The 16,491-nt window shown below is 44.3% G+C and overlaps 1 long non-coding RNA gene and 1 pseudogene across 1 annotated transcript; one reads left to right on the top strand and one right to left on the bottom strand.

Moving 5' to 3' along the window:
* Positions 1 to 29: 29 nt before the first annotated feature.
* LOC140623474 (uncharacterized) lies at positions 30 to 4,512 on the top strand. Its single transcript, XR_012023085.1, has 2 exons — positions 30 to 219; positions 1,296 to 4,512. It is a non-coding gene; the product is annotated as an uncharacterized lncRNA (long non-coding RNA).
* A 4,221-nt stretch (positions 4,513 to 8,733) lies between these two features.
* Positions 8,734 to 9,636, bottom strand: LOC140623600 (ADP/ATP translocase 2 pseudogene; annotated as a pseudogene).
* Positions 9,637 to 16,491: the final 6,855 nt, after the last annotated feature.

Genomic DNA, 16,491 nt, shown 5'->3' with positions numbered 1-16,491 from the left:
GGGCGCGGGCGGCGGGCGGCGGGGGGCGGGGGCGGGGCGCGGGCGGCGGACGGGGCGGCGCCCCCGCGGCGTGCAGACGGCCTGCTGGGGACCCCCAGTGGTCAGCGGGAGTCACGGCTTCCCCGCGGCAGGAAAGCTCGCGGCCTCGGGGGACGTACGGGCCTCCGCTGTGGTGGCTCTTTCTCGGGTCACCAGGGCTCTTTTCTCCGGAGTCAGAGGGTAAGAGAGCAACGTCTTTAAAACCGAAGCAGGCCTCAGGTTTCGACGCCGAGTCGTCGGTGACTCCACAAAGACGGCTTCTGGCTGGAAGAGACCCGACGTGTGCTTGGCGACCCTAACCGGAAGGAGGGCGGGAGGAGAGCCCGGGCGGGGGGGGGGGGGGGGGGGGCCGCCGCCGAGCCCCGCCTTTGGGGTCAGCCGCCGCGGCGCCTGCGAGCGGACACAGGAGGGGGGGGCCGCAAGCCGAGGGCCTGCGCTGGGCCAACTCCCGTAGCTCACGTGCTGCTGCTTCCTGAGCCTCTCTCCCTCCAAGCCTAGTGAAAATAAACAATAAGGCTACATAATGCTAAGAATAAATAATAAAGGGCTCAGCCTAGGCTCCAGGAGTGTCTGGAGAACAGAGATGGGCCCAACGGGAATGTTTTTAAGATTTTTATTTATTCATGCATGAGCGATGCACAGAGAGGGAGGCAGAGACCCAGGCAGAGGGAGAAGCTGGCTCCACGCAGGGAGCCCGACGTGGGACTCGATCCCGGGACCCCGGGGTCACGCCCTGGACTGCAGGCGGCGCTAACCGCTGAGCCACCCAGGCGCCCCCGACAGGAATGTGTTTCCACAAAGTACCAAGTCACTCCTGGGTAGGGACTTCTCCTTTTGAGGAAGGACTGGGGGGGATGCAAGTTTGTTTCAAGGAGGGCTGGCGTCATGTTCCCTGTCACTGCTGACGTCTAAAGTGACAGCTCAGCCTCTAGTGGACACTAGGGCAAGGGCAGTCGGAGCGGGGACCGCCAGAGACCCTAAGGTTACAACTTTCTGAAGGTGGCGTCCTTAATGGCTAAGCCCAGGATGCTGTCCCCCAGACATAAGCAGAAGAGAAAAATGGTGGACAACAGAGGGAGCCAAGGAGGCGGTTGGTTTGTTCATTCATGCATCCTTCAAGTCTGCGTGGATTGAATGGTGGCTGTCCAAAATAGATGTCCATATTCAACCCCGGTCAACCTGTGGACATGACCTTATTTGGAAAAAGGACCTTTTTTTTTTTTTAAGATTTTATTTATTTATTTATTCATTCACAGAGAGAGAGGCAGAGACACAGGCAGAGGGAGAAGCAGGCTCCATGCAGGGAGCCCGACGTGGGACTCGATCCCAAGACTCCAGGGCCATGCCCTGGGCCGAAGGCAGGCACCAAAGCGCTGAGCCATCCAGGGATCCCCAAGGACTTTTCAATTGTAATGAAGTTAAGGATCGTGTGATGAGACCATCCTGGATTACCTGGGTGGGCCCTAAATCCAATGCTGGTGTCCACAGAGGAAAGAGAGAGAGGTAGAGGAGAAGGTCCTATGAACAGTGAGGCAGAGATTGGAGTTACTTGGTCACAAGCCAGGGAATGCCTGGAGCCACCAGAAGCTAGAAAAGGCAAGGAAAGACGTCTCCTCACAAACCCTTCAGAGGCAGCGTGACCTACCAGCACCTTGATTTCAAACTTCTGGCCTCCGGAACAGTGAAAGAATAGAGTGCTGTTGTTTTACGCCAACAGCTTATGGGAATTTTCTAAAACATTTACTTATTTGAGAGAGAGAGCTCATGCACGCAAGCAGGGGAGGAGTGGAGGGAGGGAGACAGTTCAAGTGGACTCCCCACTGAGCACAGAGGCCATGGGAGACTCGATCTCACCACCCTGAGATCACGACCTGAGCCGAAATCAAGAGTCAAATGCTCAACCAACTGAGTCGCCCAGGCACCCCAGTTTATGGTAGTTTTCAAAGGCAATCTCAGGAAAGTAATACATTACATATATATTTACTGAGCACATTCACTGTGCAAAACACCATGCTAGGTACTGGGGATAGAGCAGTAAACAAAGACTCTCATAGAGCTTATCTTCCAAGGAAGAAACAGATTAACACCCTGGTGATTAAACCAACAAGAAACCATCTGAGAATGAAAAGTCCTACAAATAAATATTTCATAGTGATTTGGTAACGAGTGAATGAGGAATGCTACTCCAGACGGGGTAATTGGGAAAGACCTCGTTGAGGAGGTAACATTTTAGCTGATATCATTCAGAAATGGCTGTTAAAAATTGGGAAGTATCGGAGTGGGGCTGGACTTTTTCCAAAGAAAGTCAGGAGAGAGCCAGAAAAAAATGCTATTTTGTAAAACTATTACTGTGCTCCCTTTAAGAACCCCAAAATTGCTTTTTTTAAACTGTGTTTCTTGGAGCCTTAAGGTGACCTGCTAGAACCCCTCTGGGAGCCACAACTGGAGGGAGATCTGGAGAGGATTCAGTTAGGCCTCTATATTTCCGATGTCTCTACTAATCAGAAAAGAGGAGGACCTGCCAGCTTCATGTACATACAGCTCCCAAGCAAGCTTTTATTTTTATTTTTATTTTTTTTTAAGATTTTATTTATTTACTCATGAGACACAGCGAGAGAGAGAGGCAGAGACACAGGCAGAGGGAGAAGCAGACCCCATGCAGGGAGCCCGACGCAGGACTCGATCCTGGGACTCGATCCTGGGACTCGATCCTGGGACTCCAGGATCACACCCTGAGCCGAAGGCAGGCGCTAAACCTCTGAGCCACCAAGGATCCCCCCAAGCAAGCTTTTACTGAAGAAAGTATTCCACAGCTTAGAGAAAATTTGAAAACACTGTCTCAAGTTGGTGTAGCCTAGGAAACATGAAATTATGCTCTGTAGAATGTGTTCTCTCCAGGGCTTTCTGCTCCTCAAGGTACAGCCAGTAGTTCACCAGGATCTGCATAGACTGAGGGAAGGACATAGAACTTTTCTCCTTCCTCCCGGATTCTGTCTTCCCTTTGACTGACATCCACTCCTCCAAAATATCTAATTTCTCCTCAGGAAAGAAGTCTTTGCTTCAGTAAAACTTACTTAACTAGAAGACATACTTGGATTATGTTATATTCTTACTTTTTAACCTTGACCTACAATAGTTCAGTTTTCACACTTGGCCTACCTAAATGTTTTCTCAGGATCCTACCCTGGTGAGACCCGTGGATTGCTTCACAGCAGTGCTAAGTGAGGCCAGGGACCAAGCAGGACATCCCGTTGGTGGCAGGCTCCTCCCCCCGTAGGCAGACACAAAAAAATAAGAAGCTACAGGGTAAAGTTGAAGACTTCTGTGGATTTGACCAGGCCACTTCCAGGCTTCTTCGGCCCCATATTTACCTGTTAGAATTAGACCATCTGTAAGTAACAGAAAGAAACTGAGAACCAGTGGCTTCAACAAGAGAGGATAGAGAGGATATTTTTATTTCTCTCTCCTAAGACGTCCAGGTAGTCGTCAGGCCAATCCAGCGTGACTCTGGACACTGAGGGACCGGGTTGCTTCTGTCTTGCAGCCATGCGGGGGGACTTCTATCCCAGGGTCACCGCAAGTTTCAAAGTGGCTGCTCTCCAAAGTTCTTTTTGAAGCCATGCTTCCAAATGACTGCTCCCTCCAAAGGATAGACAAAGTGGGGAGTGGGGTGGGACAGGGGGAGGACGTGTCTTTTCACTTTAAAGACACTTCCCGGAAGTTGCAATTAGTACTTCTGCTTAAATTTCATTGGACAAAACTTAGCCACAAAAGAGCAGAGAAATGTAGTCCTTTTTCCCAGGTAGCCATGTGCCAACTTAAAATGAGGGCCTTTATTACTTACTGCCTTCCTCCTAGCTCTGCAACCTCCCTTGCCCTGTGCTCAGTGCTCATTCTGACGCCCTGAGCTCCGCTGCATGGTCCTGCTTCCACTGCCTCGAGCAGATAGATCAGCTCCTTCCGATTGAAAGCAGAAAGTCTTTTGCATGTTCTCTTCCTCTCTGGGTCACTCTTCCCCAGCCCCACAGCCCACCCTCCTTATCTATTTAATTCCTGTTTATCCTCCAGGAATTAACCCGATCAACACTGCCAGTCCCAAACAGGGTCAAGTGTGCCTCTACCTGGGTCTCAGAGGAGCATATGTTTCTCATCTGTAGCACTGACTACAGTTACATTTTGACATTTCCTTGTTTGGTTATTTGATTCCTGATTATCTCTTCCTTTAAACAGTAAGTCAGCTTGTCTATCGTTTACAGCTGTATCCCCGGTAGCCCCTGTATCCCTTGCTTAGTATCTGTATTCAGAAGATGCCCAATAAACATGAGTTATACCATTTAAATGTTGTGCTTCATGAACATTGTACAAATTTCTTTGAAAAAAATCTACTTATGATAAATACAACATATATGTCTCATTATAAACTTTTCCTTTCATCTGCCAAATAATAAAATCTAAAATTTTCCTTCTTCATAATCTGGAAAATCTGAATGGTTTTTTGGGGGGATGGGGGTTCTTATATTGACAAACTTAGGGGTGGGAGAGTAGGAGAGAAGGATTTGTTTCTATCTGAATGGTTTTTTGGGGGGATGGGGGTTCTTATATTGACAAACTTAGGGGTGGGAGAGTAGGAGAGAAGGATTTGTTTCTATCTTTAAGTCTTCCCAATAGCTCCAGGGTCTGGATTTTTTTTCTTCCCAAATTTATGTGTAGCTAGCTTTACACTTTTGTATCGATCCATCCTGGAATATATTTCTTAAATACACTCTAATCAGAGTAGCAGCCTTGCTTTAATATTTGAGCCAATCTGACCTAATGCTAGTAATATAAATAATAGTTTCAGTCTTATAACTTGAGCAGTCCCCTATCAGCAGCTTTTTTGAAAAATATCCTGGTGTGTAATTCACAAGCACTCACTGTTTAGGGGTGGTGATGGAATTGGGACGTATTCAGAGAACCAGAATTGCGCAATTCCCAGCACTAATCTGTCACTAGAATTGAGTCATATCCTTCTGTATCCTCTTTGTGGAGAAATAGCCATGAATAATAAAATAACTATGAGAGACAGAAAAGAAGAATCAAGAGCTGACTATACTTGCAGCGTTTTCCAATTGTGACCTACATGATTCCATTTTTATTTATTTTTTAAGATTTTATTTATTCATCACACACACACACACACACACACACACACACACACACAGAGGCAGAGACACAGGCAGAGGGAGAAGCAGGCTCCAAGCAGGCAGCCCGACTTGGGACTTGATCCCAGGTCTCCAGGATCACGCCCTGGGCTGAAGGTGGCGCTAAAACGCTGAGCCACCAGGGCTGCCCAGTTTTTAAATTGCCTTGAATTGTATGTTGTTCTTTTAATTTTTTTTTTTTTTTAACTTTCTTAGAGAGAGTGCAGGAGAGGAGGGGAAGGGCACAGGGAGAGAGAATCTGAAGCAGGCTCCACATGCAGCACAGAGCCTGAAGCGGGGCTCAATCCTAAGACCCTGAGATCATGACCTAAGCCAAAATCAAAAGCCCAACACTTAACCAACTATACTACCTAGGCGCCCCAAATCATATGTTGTTCTTAATAACGATAAAATTAAAATAGCAGCTAATATTTATTGAGCACTTACTATATGCCAGGCAGAACCATCAACATAAAGCATTAGAGAACAGTTGGTTAATCTAATATTATTAACCAAATGCCCTAGAGCACCTTAAATTTGAAATTCATTGTGTATGGCAGTATACATATATATAAGTAGTACACAGAATCCTCTGCCCCTGAATTGGATGGCACAACTATAAGATTCTAGCTTGACCTCTCTTCCTTCCATATCCAAATCTTGGCATGGATCATCATGGATACCCTTCCATCTCATTTGGGTTTCAAATTAGTAACTGAATTATCTGTCAGGGGGCAAAAAAATTTCTCTATCCTTCAAGATTCTTCTAGCCAGTCCAAGAATTAAATTGACATGAGACAGATTAATAGGAAAAAAAAAAAACAATGCAGTTTAATTGCATGCACAAGAAGCCAAATAATAAAATTGAGACCCAAAGAAACGACCAAGGCAGACACTTTTATACTTTTTAGACAGAGAAACATAAATCTGTGAAGAACTGACAGAACAAAGGAAATTTGTGTTCAAGAGCTTCAATTAGTAAGGAGTTTTAAATAGAATTTGGGCTGGAGGCTGGAGTAGTAAATTAGTAGAAGTAACAGGGTTTGTGTAGATAGACTTCTTTGGCCCTGAATTCCCCAACTCTCACAAAATGGATGTCCCAGTGTAGGGACAAATGTCTACCTCCCAGTGTAGGGAGGGTACATTTCCCATGGGAGATTTATTTCCTGCTTTCTGGAGCCAAAGCCAGGAGGGATCAGACTGTTCTTGCACTGCCTGTTTCTTAAGTAACTTTAATTCAAAATAACAACTAACTATGCCAAAGTAGCACCCTTGGGGGCAGCCTGCCCTGTGCCCCCATACTACCTCTTCAGGCTCTTAGAGATTCATTTCTTAGGTGTGTTTCCCCTACCAAAGGATATTTAGGTCCGAATCTAATACTGTAGATAAGCAACCCACAGCCTGCAGGCTTCATGCAGCCCATCTGGTTTTGCGACACTGTCCGTAATATAACTTCAGGAGCAACAAGTAAGAATATTAATATTTACAAATGCTATCCCCCCATATATACATATTTATAAAATCTTCTCCATGTTTTTTCTTGTTTCCAGGCCTCTACATATTCTGTTCCCTCTGTCTGACACCACAGTCTCCTTTTTCCTGGCAAATTCTGAATTATTCACCAGATCTCAGCTTTCACAGCTCTCTAAATCCAAATTTCTAATGGATGCTCTTATTGTGTAGCATTTATCATGCTATATTATACAGGTACATTTATTTGTCTCTATTGCTCAATGAACTATAAGCTTTAGTAGCGAGGATCATGTCTTCTATTTACTTATTTTATTTTTTGCATAAAATGCAGGTAACATAAGTATCTGTTGAAGATGTATGCAAAAATACTATTTATCACAGCTCTGGCAATGACCAAGAAGGTATGTCTTTAACACTGCTTCATAGCCAGCTGTTAGTTGCCCAATTCTCAAACATAAACTGTACCACAGATTCTTTTGCTTTCTTTGCAAAAGCGACAGCTATTCAACCATGTGAATATAAACAGACCATCCAACTGCCCCCATCACAAAATAAACACTTCAGGATTCCTTGCCATCAAATGTATCTCCAATAAGTCACAAGTTAGATCAATAAAATTATAGGAAACTATTTACTGTGAGAATTTATCTAAATATTTGAATACATTGGTCATGTTTCTTAAAGGCTCAACACTTGCAATGGTTCCCTAATATCTGTAGAGTAAAAATCCATATGTCTGAGGCAGGCATTCAAAGCTACCATGATATTGCTCCTTTTTACCTTCCCAGCCCTTTCTTCCGATCTCATCACATTTTCTACATTCTAGGTAAATGGATTTGTTTTTCTCCATTTAAACCCAATATGTGCAATCTTTTGCATTAAAATGGTAATAACAGACCCTTAGAGAGTCTATTTTGTGCCTGTCCCTCTTCTAAGTGCTTTATCACAGCTCTGGCAATGACCAAGAAGGTATGTCTTTAACACTGTTAAGACACTTAATGTTAACTCACTTAATCCTTACAACAGCGCTATTTGGTAGATATCATTATGATCTTCATTTTAGACATGAGAAGCCCGAGGCATCTTGCAGAAGGTCAATTAGTACACAGCAAAGCCTTGATATGAGGTGACTAACCATGTGTCTCCTGCCATCTAGCAGGCTAGCCCAGGCTTGCTCAGACAGTGGCAAATTTCCAAGATAGAGAGAGAGCACGAAAGTCCTGTTGAGGTCTAGGCTCAAAATTGACAGTGTCATACCCACTGCATTCTACTAGGCAAAGCAAGTCACAAAGCCAGCTCATATTCCAAGAGAGGAGAAATATTCTGTTTATTGAAAGGAGAACAGCAAAGTTACATGTGGATACAGGGAAGGAAGGAAAGAATGGCAATCAGTTTGCAAGTATTCTACTACACATGGCCAAAACTAGCTGCCAAGAAGGGTGAGAGAGTCTTCAAATGGCAGCCATAAGCTCATGAGTAGGAAGAACAGATTCAGTGGGAACAAACTAGCAATCTGTAAAGATTTCTTTTTTTTTTTAATTTCAGATTTTTTTTTATTTCTTCACATTTATTTATCAGGAGTGAGCAGAATAAAAAATATAATTAAGTCTCATCATTATGGAAATGGCTTTAAGAGAGACCTGGTCAGATGAATATTATTGCTTCTCATTTTCAACCGGTAATAGTTGCCATTGAGAAACAGCCAAGAGTCTGTCAAGAATGCTCAAGATAGGGACACCTGGGGGGCTCAGTTGATTAAGCATCCGACCATGATTTCAGCTCAGGTCATGATCTCAGGGTTGTGAGATTGAGCCCCATGCCCCATGTCCGGCTCCCCACTCGGCAGGGAGTCTGTTTGAGTTTCCCTCCCTCTGCTCTTTCCCCAGCTGTGTGCTCTCTTGGGTGCTCTCTCTCTCTCTCTCTCTCTCTCAAATAAATAAATAAATCCTTTTAAAAAAAGAATGCTAGAGATATGTTATATAATATATATATGTTATATAATACAAGGCCTGTTTACAGGGGGGATAATCTAGGAAATAATTTATGTGAACTTCTTAATTTCATCATACAAGACAAACACTAAAGCACCACCCATGCCTCTGAGAACATTGGACCATGCACGCTTGAAAAAAAGCTTTGGCTTCTTCATCATGAGCAACCTTCCTCCAGCAGTCAAGCATGCCTGTGTATGTGATGCCAGTTCCTTTGCATCCTGACTGCATCATCATATGGTGACAAACAGCGTCCAATGGATAGGAAGTCAACCCAGCAACCGCTGTGATGGATTATGCGATCATCCAGCTCATGAAGATGTGAGTATTCTTGGGATCTGGATCCTAAGACACTCCCATTACAGTGTCATAGACACTGAAGTAGGCAGCTGGGTAGATGGGAATCCCCTGCACAGACATATTAAAACCCTGGTACGGGTCCTTCATCCCATCAGACTTGTAGATCTTAACCAGCCAGTCACCAAGGCCTCTGAATTCCCTTTTAGCTCCAGCTTTGCCCACGTCAGCTACCAGATAGGTACGGGCAAAATCAACAGGATACACAAAACACAAGGTTATGGCCCCAGTAGCACCTCCTCATGCCAGATTCCCTGCAAGTAGAACCAAAACTGTATTCCTCTGTCCATACCAGCCAGGAAGATCTGCTGGTGTTGATCTTTGAAGGCAAAGTTTAGAGCCTGGGTGGGAAAGGATCTGATGCCATTGGCTAGGTTACCATGCCAGAAAGACAGGACTCCCTGGTCCTTGGGGATGCGGACCATGCCATCTATAATGGCCATGTATTGCTTCTCTGCAGTGATTTGCTTGCTGGCATGCTGCACCTGCAGCAGCAACTTGACCCACTGGAAAGGTACAACCACAGTCTTGGAGATGGCCATGGCTTCTCCACCTGCCAGGAAGTCCTTGGTGAAACACACAGCAGCACCTCTCATATCGAAATGAGAGAGGAGAGGACCCACAGGCAACTGTGGAGCAGTTTGTAAAGATTCCAACTGTCCCCTAATTCTAATCAAAATCACTATAGAGTATTTTGGGAGAACTTGACAATTTGATTCTAAAATTTATGCAGAAAAGCAAATGGCTTTTCTAGAGAAGAAGAGCCAAGACAATGCTAAAGAAGAACCAGATGGGGACACTTATCCTTTCAGAAGTCAAGACCAATGGAGTGGACCGGAGACCAGAAACAAACTCATGCATATACGAAAGCTCAGTTCTAAATAGGAGCATGTGTTACATATTTGTGGACAACTAAAGACTGTGTGAAAGGCAAAACCAGATAAACTTTGGAAGGCAGCATCAAATATCTTCACACTATGGAAAAAAAAGAAGGATCTCTTAGACAAGACCCCAAATCACCAAAGCAGGAGGACAGGAAGGCCACATTTTACCATACTAAAGAATTTGGGCCTCCTGTTTATCAAAAGGCACTATAAAGAGCATGACAAGACAAGCCAGTGTGGAAAGGAACAGGGGTAGGTCAATGAATGATTGGAATAGAGTGGCAAGGCAGAAATGATTCAAACTGGTCACGAGCCACAAACTGAGAGAGAATACTTAAAACATTAACAATCAATAAAAGATCGTTATCTAGAATTTATGAAGAACTCCTCTAAAGAAAAAAAGGACAAAAGACATACCAATCATTTCAGAAAAGAGGAAATGTTTATGGTAAAAAAAAAAAAAAAGATGTAAAAGATGTCCAGTCTCATTCATAATTAAGACAAAAGAAATGGGAATCAAAATCACATGGCATTTTATGCCTCCCTGCTTTTGCAAATTTTAAAATAGCTGACAATGTCAAGTGTCTTCATAATGAAGATATTTAGCAACAGAAACACTCATACACTGCAAATGGGAGTACAATCCTGGTGGAAAACTGTTTGACAATACATAATAAAGTTGCACACCACATATTCTATATCCCACAACTTCTCTCCTGGGTGCATGTGCTAGAGAGACTTTTACACATATAAGGAGATATATACACTATCATAGAAACATTGTTCATAAAAGCCAAATCGGAAAAAAAAAATGTCTAATTACACTGAAATGGGTAAATAAAATGTGTCTTCAAACTTCGGGATTCTCTATCTAGTATTAAAAGTGAATGGATCAGCAGGGCGGACACTCCAAAACCGAGGTAAACAACACCAACAACAAGACCAAAGTCAGTCTTAGAAAAAAGAAGCTGCATGATTGCCCTTAGAGTAAAGTGCAGGGTTTCGGGATTCAGGCGCGGGGGCTGTGCTGTACTCTGCGGCCACCCGCTGAGCTGGGACCTACGGATCCCAGAGTTCCCTCCCCTGTGTGGTTTGAGGTTAAATCTGACCAAAAGAGGAACTTAAAGGATCGTAGGGGCACAAGTGAAGAAGCAGCCTGTTTTATTGAAAGGCACGTACACGCAGATGCGGGGAGGACAGCCTCGGAGGTGCCAGGTTCGCTCTCCGCCGCGTCTCCCCTCCTGGGCTGCAGGGCCTCGGTCCCCCGGCCCTTGGCTCCCCCGGGCCGCCCTTCCCTAGCCCTGCTGGTGGCTGCCGTCCTTGCTCCTCCGGGTCGCTGCTGGCCCGTCCCCCAGTGCTTCAGGGGCCGCTAGTGGTTTCTCCTCCATCTCACAGCCCCTTCCAGATCTGCAGGGAAAGCCAGAAGATGCAATTTCTACAAACCCCCCCCCTTAGGGGATCCCTGGGTGGCGCGGCGGTTTGGCGCCTGCCTTTGGCCCAGGGCGCGATCCTGGAGACCCGGGATCGAATCCCACGTCGGGCTCCCGGTGCATGGAGCCTGCTTCTCCCTCTGCCTGTGTCTCTGCCTCTCTCTCTCTCTGTGACTATCATAAATCAATCAATCAATCAAACCCCCCCCCCCCTTAGCCCACATCACTAGAAAGATGAGCAAGGGAATATCTTGTTCAAAATTCCTCAAGTGGGGAGGAGAAAGGACAGCGTTAAGGACTTCTGAGGCACCGGAACGTTCTTTTACTTAAGTTGGGTGGCAGGTACAAAGTATCCATTCTATAAATATTCTTTAGGTTGCACGCAGTGGGATAAATGTTCCAGTGCAAAATGAAAAATGAAAACAAGGAAGGTGGGCGGGGGAATGGGTGAAATAAATAAAAGAGATTAGGAGGGCACTTACCCAGACTAGCACCGAGTAATGTACAGAATTGTTGGATCGCTATGTCGTGCACCTGAAGCTCATATGATACTGCATGTTAATTATATGTCAGTACAAAATATTTTTTTAAAAGTTAAAAATAAAAACATATAGCAAGCGATTTCAAACCAAAGAGTCCAAATCCTTAGGGAAAATTCATATGAAGTTAAATACAAAGGAGAAAAAGAATCTCATTGGCCAAAGGGAAGAGCAACGTCAGCGCCCCGGACTTGTTCCCTGTGCAGAGGGGGCAGAGCTGTCAGATAGAGACTGGAGAGCCTGATGGCTAGATGGCAGACTGCTCACTTCCCTGTGGGGGGGTGGGCGAGGGGTGATCCTGGCATCTGAACATTCATCTCTTCCCTTTTCTAACCAACCTCGCTTCTGGACCATCTCGTTCAGTCTCATGACTTGCAACACCAGCGAGGGGCTGCTGATTTACATTTCAGCCTGGGCCTTTCTCCTGAACTCCTGTTTTTCATATCCAAAGGCCTCCCCAGCATCTCACCCTGGGTGCTTAATTGGTATCTCAAAGGCAACTGTCCCAGACTGAGGTCCTGACCTCACCCGCATGAACCAGCCCCCTCCATTGCCCTATCCTAGCCCTGCACCTGCTCCTCCCTCCATTATTCCCCTGTCAATAAATGAAGATCCATCCTGACTGTTGCTTAGGTAAAAAACATGGTATCTTTCTTGACACTTCTCTCACTCTGTATGTGACCCCTTGGCAAATTCTGTTACTCTAGTTGCACTGGTCTCCCTACTTTCTCACTATCCTACCAGATCTCCTGCCTCAGAGCCTTTGCACTAATTGACCTTCGGCCTGGTACGCGTGGTCCTAAGACAACTGCCCAGTTGGTTGCTCTGCCTCATTCAGTCTTTACTCAAGTATCTTCTTAATTCGGCCTCCTTAAATCCCCTGATTCTAGTCACAAACCAACCTGCAACATCTTCTCTTTTTTCTTGCTTTATTTTTCTTTTTATCATTTATCATTATTTAATATAATGCATATCTGTCGTATTTAACTTGTTTTCTGTTATTACAGACACATAATAGGATTTAGGTCCCAAGAGGCTAGAGTTTTATATCTGTTTGATTCACTGCTGTAATCCCACAAGTAGAGCAGCATCTGGCACGTAAGAGGTTCTCAATGAATACTTGCTGAATGAATGACAATCTGTCAGGCACTCTAAGTACTCCACATGGATTACCACATGACATTGTCACGATTCCCATGAATCATACCCATTTCGCAGATAAGAAAACTGAGGCTTTGGAGAGTTGAGTTGACTGGTCTTGCCCAAAGTCACACGGTGGTGCGTGGCAAAGCTGGGAAAATAAATCCCAGCAGCTTGACTTCTGAGTCCTCACCCTTAAACACAGAACTACCCTTTCCCAGACTGACACAGCAAGTCTAAGACACAGCCCTGAAGAGAAGGCTGAAAGTCAGGTGCCAGAGAGGGCAGATATAAACTTAAAAATCAGGAGCAGAATGAAAACAAGAGACAAAGCTAAATCCTCAGAATCAGATGCAATAGGGTGACAAGGGTGTGAGTCTGGTGTGGCCCAAGAGAGTGACAGACACTCTCAGGTGACTACAGCTCATCCTTAGAAGCTGGGGGAGATGTATTCTCTGTATGCATTAGGAAAATTCAAGATGCAGATAAAGAAAATTCAAGATCTTGGACTATAAGGAAATGACACGCTGAAGCACACAGACTGGGGCATCATATATTCACTCACTGGTTCATTCCCTAAACCCACCAATTCCCAACTGCCTTACCTTAGAGAAGAACATCACCACTCTAAGACTTGGGGCTTCTACTTGGTAAAATAAGAATGCTAATGGTCTCTACTCATGAGATCGTTCAAAGCCTAAGATAATGCATACAAGGTGTTTCATTCTTTTTTTAAAGATTTTATTTATTTACTCATGAAAGACACACAGAGAGAGGCAGAATCAGGCAGAGGGAGAAGCGGGTTCCTTGCAAGGGAGGCCAATGCAGGACTCGATCGCCAGACCCCAGGATCATGCACTGAGCCAAAGGCAGACACTCAGGACACTCCTGCTCCAAAGGCAGAAGCCACCCAGACGTCCTGTATATAAGGTGTTTCAAATAACACCTGGCATGTAAACGAAAGCTTCTATGTGTATTACCCATCATCATTGTTCTTTATCAGAATTATTGCCTCCTACTGGGCAGATTCCTTGTCTTAATGGTGTTGAATAGACAGCATGAACAAAATTTGCTCTCATGGAATATGCCTGCCATCAGTCTCCTGGCTATATGGGCCAAATCAAACTCCTGACAAAGAACTCCTGGGACAGCAAATGCTCTTTGCCCCCTTCAGCCTGCATGCACCCCACTTCTGCACAAAAAAGCAGACTCTGATGGTCACAAGCCAGAAGAACACGAGCACATTCTGTCCTACATGCCATGTCTGACCCTGCTTATGCCTGTCATCTCACCAGTGAGTGCTCTGGGACTTAGAAGTCTGTAAGATCATTAGAGGGGGGATCCAAGAAAGGAAAGCCAAACCTGGGTTCCAGAAGAAAGTATCTGTGAGTATTTCAAATAGACAGAGACAACCCAGGGAGCCTGTCTTTGAGACTACAATAAATTGCTACTGCCTAAGCATCCACTGTAAAGCCAGGTCGGGAAGGAGGAATGAAAAGAAAAGACATTTGAGGAAAGCTCTTTGGAAAATATTGCATGGAACCTCACTTAGAATTAAAATTCCATGAAAAGTTTTTACTGCTACATAATAGAGCATCTTTAATATAGCAAAATGCTACTAAATATGTGTATTGGAGTATATCTATTTTCATTGAGAACTGATAAAATCCAAAATCATACTCTGTGATAAAGATAGAAAATCAGGCTTTGCAAATGGATTTTTAGGCTAGAAAATGAAATGGCCACCGGATGGCAGTAAAAGGTAAGAGATAAGGATAAGCAATGTGTTTTTATTAACCCTTAAAAGCCCTTAAAAGTGTTTTAAGATAGACAAAAACTTCAAGTGCCCAAATATAACATGTATGGCATTCTTAAAATTAGATATAGAAACAAAATCTTAACTATCAGAAATCTTTGACTATAATCTGTCTCAAGTAAAATGATGCTCAATTTTGGTTATGACAAAAAGATTAAAGATTCTGTGCCTCCTATACCTCTATCTTCAAATTTGAACCAATATTGTTACAAGTAAATTATAAGGTAATTAAAATTTTTAAGGGAATTCAAAAGCACAAGGCAAGCTTTCCAGCTGGGTTTCCCTTGAGCTCAACTCTTGATGCTCTTCCTCTGCCTTCATCCCATTTCCAATAAAAATCATTATCAAAATCCCCTTAGGCAGTTAAGCGGCCTTGACTGTCTAGCTCAAAATTGTCTCCATGCCACCTGGGTGGTTCCGTTAAGCCACTGGCTCTTGACTTCAATTGAGGTTATGACTTTAGGGTCCTAAGATCGAGCCCCCAAGGTGGGGCTCCATGCTGGCTGTTGAGCCTCCTTAAGATTTTCTCCCTTTGCCCCTACCCCTGCTCATGAGTGGGCTCTCTCTCTAGGGAAAAATAAATAAATAAATAAATAAATAAATAAATAAATAAATAAATAAATAAATTCTGTGGTGGCATATTCTCACATTCTGTGGTGGCATATTCTGGTGCCCTTCAGGGGCAGTGAATCAAAGATGAGCCTGGAAAAGTAGCAGGGAGGCTGGCAAGCCTTATTAAAAATTTAGATGTCGGGCAGCCCGGGTGGCTCAGCGGTAATTTAGATGTCATTCTGACGGCATTAAGAAGTCACTAAAACTTTTTAAACAGGAGTGATGTAGTCAGATTGCACTCAGAATGATTAGCTACCATGTGCAATGAATTGTCCACTCTGCAGCCAATCTTACCATTTCTTGGTTAAAAATCTCAAGTGCCTTCCAACAGCCCTTAGAGTAAAAAACCAAATTTTCACTTTTTTACAGGGCTCTTCTGGATCTGAGCCTGAAGGCTGACTTAACTAATCCACCTGACCCCTAAATGCTAGTCTTTTCCTTTTTCCTGGGCACCATTCAGCCTCTCCCAATTTTGGAGCATTCTTGCCCTGAGGTTCCTCCGCTTGCATTGGGCTTGGTGAATTCCTCAATCTTCTGGCTTCAGATTAAAGACCTCTGGGCTCCTCAGGAAGCTTTTCTCTGCACTCCCAGACTTTCCCTTTCCCTATAATGAGATCCCAGAAGCCCATCACACTCAATATTTGAATGATTACTCATTTAACGAATCTGTCCCCACGAGGCTGTAACCTGGACAGGGGCAGAGACTGTGAGGTCTCATTGTGGGGGTCTAACAAGTGAGCTGCCAATGGCAGCACAGAATAGCACAGAATAGACAGATAAAGCTCAATGAATGGATAAAAACAAATGTAAAAAAACAAAAACAAACACATGCCTCCTGGAAGCATGAATCCAGTTAAAAACTATTCTAACAATAGAGTTGAGATGAAAGGGTGGAGATGGAGAGGAAGGGAGCAGCTGCAAGAGCTATTTGGGATGTCTGATCGACAGGAAGCTAATTATATTTTATATACTCAACTAATTGCACTTTACCTGGTGGCTAGGTGTGTCCTCTGCCATAGATTTCTTCTTG

The sequence above is a fragment of the Canis lupus genome, chromosome 33, assembly GCF_048164855.1.
Source record: "Canis lupus baileyi chromosome 33, mCanLup2.hap1, whole genome shotgun sequence".
In the NCBI taxonomy this organism is placed as follows: Eukaryota; Metazoa; Chordata; class Mammalia; order Carnivora; family Canidae; genus Canis; species Canis lupus.
Note: the sequence above shows the minus strand (reverse complement) of the source record. Positions and strands in the feature narration are given on the sequence as shown.